Source organism: Haplochromis burtoni, unplaced genomic scaffold (assembly GCF_018398535.1).
Source record: "Haplochromis burtoni strain Fernald_Lab_line unplaced genomic scaffold, NCSU_Asbu1 Contig_74, whole genome shotgun sequence".
Classification (NCBI taxonomy): Eukaryota; Metazoa; Chordata; class Actinopteri; order Cichliformes; family Cichlidae; genus Haplochromis; species Haplochromis burtoni.
This window is the reverse complement of record NW_024582435.1, coordinates 2,342,594-2,348,418: the sequence shown is the minus strand read 5'-3', so window position 1 is coordinate 2,348,418 and position 5,825 is coordinate 2,342,594. Positions and strand designations below refer to the sequence as shown.

Below are 5,825 nucleotides of genomic sequence, written 5' to 3'. Positions count from 1 at the left end.
CACACACACACACACACACACACACACACACACACACACCTGTTCACAACGCTTCATAATCACTCAGGCTTCCTGGGCAGTTGGTACAGTGACCTCACAGCAGCCATATTATTGGTCACATGATGCCATTAAAAATGATCCAACAGCACGAACACGGTGCAGAGGTCAGGTTCATGTGAAGCTAGCAGACAGCTAGCAGCTACAGCCAGCTGTGTCACCATCCACCTGGCAGAGGCCACGCCCCTGATTAAGGCCTCAGGCTCATGTTTGTTTCTGCTGTAAAGTTGGATCTTCTAACATGGGAGTCTGGGGGACTGCCTCCCTGCTGGAGCCTCTGCTGGACGTTAGAGGAACTGCAGCGTTGGCTGGCGTCTGCTCTTTTTTCCAGTTGAATGCACTAATTAAACTCAAGTGTTTAATTTGGATGTTAATTAGCAGGTAACAAGGTGGCAGGTGTTGATTTGTCAAACTTTGGATTCTAGGAGGTCACGGTGGCCACCTCCATCTTTTATATACAGTCTGTAGAGTAAATCGAGCCGTCGACCATGAAAGATTCTGGTGAGATGACTGTGTGGCTATAAATAAACGTGACTTCAGCGTGGCTGGTTTACAGTAGCAGCTGCCCTCCGTCCCCTCCATCCTCCACCGTCTTACCTCACTGCTAATATTAGTCATAGTCTTTCCAGCTGTTCCCAGCATCTGGCCCTCCCGCTCATGATACCAGTCACTTTCTGTGTGTGTTCCCTCGCTCTCTCCACTCCCTTTCCTCCATCTCCATCTGTAATCCTGCAACGAGCTGCAGCTGCAGGGCCGGATGCTGGAAATCGACCACTGAAAACACATTCCACACTCTGACACCACACTCTTCTTCCTCTCATGTGATTGCGTGTCATATTTGTGCTCTTTTAAAGCATCTTTGTTCAGTAAATATCTGTCACATGTGTGCGACAAATACAAACGGGCTGCTCGGACCACAATAGGCGAGCGGCGGCTGACCCGAGGACAGAAAAGCGACAGCGAAACGAGCTGGACGGGGTTGAAGCGTATGAGTGCGAGGTGGCCGCTGCTCGTTAAAGGAGAGGCTCAGCACATTCCTCTGACATCATGCTCCGCCACAGGCACCCACCCTAATCCGCCCTTCCTTTCTCCTTCTTCCAGCTACAGCTCGTTTCTTCCTCCATCTCCCTCTGAGCAGCTGCAGCTTCACAGGCAGAGCTGAAAGACTCACAGCTCTGAACACTGAACGTAAAACCGATCATCTAACATGATTTATTGGTTTATTCCCGAGCGGTTCACCGTGTTCTTGTGACCCAGTGGGCTGCATCATGTGCTCTTTTAACCACCAAGCTCAGGCCTTTATTGTGGCGTCTTCATGGTAACCGTCTTTAAAACAGCTCACAGCCACACCATCATCCATCAGACACTTAAATTTGGTTAAAAAACTGTGTTCCCCACAGCACAACAAGACAAGCCCAGACATGTCTGACAGCGAGAGCCACGTTTTGGCTTTGATGATGATTGAACACCTTAAAACACAGTTTACCTGCTGTAAACATCGATTATATGAGCCCAGCACTTTTATTCTATCTTCCTACCATCACAGTTATGGAGGCTGTGCTGTGATGATTACATATGTTATGGTAACAAATCCCAAAGCATAAGAAGAGAAAGTCATTCATTGTTATTATCAAGGTCCAAGTAAAGTTTACAAGGTCGATCGATGTAGGCGAGGATGAAGAGAATCAGGAGAACAATAAAAGATGATCAGCCTTCAAAGGAACGCAGGAAGCTAATGATCAGGCTTTTTGCCTGCTGTGGTCTGAATCAGTCGGAGCTTTGGTGTCTGCTCACACAGAGTGAAACGCAATGCGTCACTATGAACCAGGTGGGAACGTCCAGTCTGCTTATTGGCCAGGTGTGTTTGAGGCAGGAGCGACAAAGGTAAACACAGGTACCCTCTGTGTACGCCACACACCACAAATGAAGCACTTTGGCGATTGCTTGGAACTGAGCGGAGATCTCGTCCGACCTGAGTAACCAGCTCAGGTGTGAAAAACCCACACTAAAGAAGACATCAGACAATTAGACGAAAAAACACTAAAAACAAGTACGGGCTAAAATATTCAAATCAAAAAACTCCAAAAATCAGAATCTGTAATCTCAATGTGCGGGGAGGCGAACGAGGAGAGGCCAAAGAAAAGCCCGGGTAATCATCCATGAATAATAATCTGCTGGTTTCCAGTGTTCTCGGTTGGTCAGCCTCCCATATGTCCGAGTGCGAGTCGTCCGTTTCATGCAAGTGTAACATGCAGAGCGGTGCACATGCTAACATGTCTTTAGCCTCGTCACTCTCCTGTCAGTGGGACCTAATTAAACCACAATGTTTGTAACAACAAACCTAATGAGACACTGACACTCTGTCACCCAACTGAACAGGGATATTTTAGATTAGATAACAAAGGAAACAAGGCTACAGCTGTCCAGAGCCTCGGTATGAGCAATGAAAGGATGAAAGCAGTCAGCTGTTGAGAGCAGATCCTGGAACTGACTGGAGTTTGGGGGAAATCATAAAGTTTAAGCATTTCTTTCATTATGAAAATAAAGTTCTTGGAAAGAATATCGGCGTCAGCAGGTCATTGCTAGAGAAAAGTCTGAATGCACGAGCGGTGCATCTCTAGTTTGGAAGCGTTGGGGCTGCATGTGTTTAGAAAGGCTCAGAGATCCAGACGTAGACCCAGAAAGCTTACATCCAGCAGCAGAATGATTTTTCTCTCATACCAATATAAGCAGATGTTTGAGGGGAAATTTGGGGGAAATTGTCGAGCAGCCTGAGGCGTATCGGGTTAATCTGCACTTCCATCTCTAAGACCAGCTGAGTAAAGAGAAATGACTGAAGCTGTGAGGCTCTCAGCGTCTCCCTTCTTCGTGGTTACAAGTGTTGTTTCAGTGCTGATGAAGAGCTTCCTGTGTGTGGAGCGTGTTTACGGGTCACTGACCTCCATCAGCCGTTCACTGGAGGTTTAAATCTGTGCTGCTGCAGACGCCCCCTGCCCCATACTTTTCCCCACATTGAGACTGTGGTCTCTTTATTTTTAAGTAGACGGCAGGCTGTGAAACTAATCCAGACTCTTATACCTGGGCACCATCCATCTATCCATCCAGACGACCTCTCCAGGGTCAAACATCCGATCTGACAGTGAGATTATTTAAGAAGAGTGCATATATGGACTTTACCTCAAAGAAACCTCTACAATCTTTCCATCTTCAAGTTACTTTAAATGACTAATAGATTTTTATCATTAAGAGTTCTTGTATCCACTTGTGAGAGACTTCCTTGGAAAATGAAGATATCCGCTGCATCTGTGTGAAGAAGTGTTTCTCTGTCTGTGGAACCTGAAGGTCTCAGATCCTCTTCAAAGTGTGCTGAAGCTTTAAAATGAGAACATATAGAGGCTGGACATTCACAGCAGTGAATCTCTGAGCCGCTCTCCTGGCCAGGCTCTAACAGCGCACACGTAAAAAGTCAGTAAAATGTGGGCTGTCCACCGACTCAAGCGCGGAGCGTGAAACTGCGCTGGCTTCAGAACACGTTACCGTCAGAGGATCAGCCCTCTGGCTGCTGCAGGAGCTCCTGATTGTTAAAAGATGGAAGAAATGAATTCAGAGTTCAAATGAAGCCAGTGAGCTCAGGGTTTACTTTGATGCTGAAGCTCCTGGACGCGATGACCCGACGAGGTCAGAACATGCGGTGAGTCTGTGGGTTTAGCTGTGAGCGGCCATCAGGACAGACGGATGATGACTCAGCTTTCTGCTGGTTTTTCTGTGATCTCAGCAGCGTCTGCTTCTCATTACTGACCTGACCGATCCTCTGGAACCACCATCGCAGCTCCAATCACACACTCATTCACAGACATCAGTGTGTGTGTGTGTGTGTGTGTGTGTGTGTGTGTGTGTGTGTGTGTGTGTGTGTGTGTGTGTGTGTGTGTGCACTCACATGTGCGGCTCACAGCGGGTTCGGGTGGCACGGAGCTCTGGCCTGATCGTCCTGCTTCCTGCGGCGGTGAGAGCAGCAGCAGCGTCCACATCTGTCTGCAGGCTGGCAGGAAACACTCATCCCTCTGCCTGCGAGCAGGGGGGGAGGGAGAGGAGGCCGGGATGGAGGCAGAGCCGGGGCTGAGAGGAGGAAGGAGGTGAGGGAGGCCTACTCTCTGCACACTGTGTGGAAACTTTCCTCATCAGATGGAAGAGCGTGGCCAGCTCCCTGTCCATGTTCTCTGCCCGCTTCTGCATCTGCGCCTCCTCCTCAGCCTCACTCTCCTCCCCCTGTGGACCCGCCTCCTGCGTCTTCTCCATCAAACATTTAAGAATGCAGCCACCTCGTGGCTCCTCAGGCCATTACAGGGGGAACAGGGCAGAAGCATTCAGCAGAAGCCTCGCTGTGTGCTCGTTCAGGCTGCAGGACATGAAAAGACTCAGATATCAGCTGAGCATCTGAAGGTGCAACAATACTAAGTTTAACTTCCACCAGCTTCTTTTTAAAATTCTCCTCCAGACGTGTCGCTGACAGTAAGAATGAGAGGCTCGTTGACTCGCTGCACCATCTTGTGGAATAAACTGGTATTACACACAAGTGCCAGATTTGTTTCTGGACATGAAGTCATCGTTTTTATGTGTTTTAGCAGCTTTATATCGTTTGGTTTTGAAACATATGTTATGAGTTTAGCAATTCTTGCTTCTGGTCTCATATATGTTGAGTCCAGCTTTACCACTCAAACTCACATGACCGATTAAAGATGCCACAGCAACAAAATGCTGCCACACTGAGTCTCCATGTCAGCATGTGTAGACTAACTAACCCTTACGCCCCTAAACCAGAATTATGATAAAGAAAAAAAAAATATATTGCCTCCATTTTTAGGTAAGGAGTTGTAACTTTGCTGTTTGCAAAATTTGTGCTGTTAAAATGTTGTTTTGTTTTCAATTTTCTTAATACAGTTAAAATGAAAAAATAACAGTAAACTCAGACCTGTGACGTTGTGCTCAAAGAATGACACTAAACAAGGCGAGGAAACCGCTTTTAAAGGTGAAATGCAAAATCAGAAGTAGTCAAAAACAGCCGATTTTACCCGGGACCTCAGAGGGTTTGAAGGGAGTCATACTGCACCCACTCCAGCAGCACCTCAACTATGGGGCGCCGTTTGTAAAGTGAAACATGCTGAAATTAACGGCAACATTTTTCCACATTTAGCTCAAAACAAGTCCTTTTTTACAACATTTAGTAAAATATTTGTAACTTCTCATAATTAAAACAGAATTTTAAATGTTAAATCTAAATATTATATTTAAATCTAAATCTAAACGTTAAATCGAAATGTTTAGGCTAACATGCAAATTTATTGCACGGATCAGCGGAAATACCAAAATAAAAGCTTTCCGAAAACCTCCGGTGCAAAAGTGTGCCGGTGTTGTGCCAGAAACTGATTGCCGTCTGCGGGAGCGCGCGCAGCTGCTTAAAGCTGCAGCGCCCGGATTACTTGCGTTGCCAGCTACTTCTGTGCAACTGATATAACGGGCGGGGGGGCAAACAAACACATTTATGCCTTTGTTATTAGGCAAAGGTATGCATTTATGGAACTTCAACGTTTCTTGTAACTGAATTATGACGCTTTTCAGAACGTTGCTTTCAGTGTGTAGCGCAGTCACGAATGACTACACGCATCAGGATGGAATAATTAATGCCTACAGGTTTAGTATGTCTACTCTCGTTGTTCATATTTGTTATAAGACTGTCGAATAGTAGTTAAAACAATAAAGACCTATTGTGC

At 46.4% G+C, this 5,825-nt stretch overlaps 1 protein-coding gene across 1 annotated transcript in view; it reads right to left on the bottom strand.

Annotated features, from left to right (window-relative positions):
* The window catches only part of LOC121814697 (uncharacterized protein C21orf62 homolog), a 13,658-nt gene extending 9,093 nt beyond the window's left edge, over positions 1-4,565 (bottom strand). Inside the window, exon 1 of the mRNA XM_042221804.1 lies at positions 3,995-4,565. The gene's annotated coding sequence lies outside the window, so the exon portion shown is untranslated. The remainder of the gene's footprint in view (positions 1-3,994) is intronic.
* Positions 4,566-5,825: the final 1,260 nt, after the last annotated feature.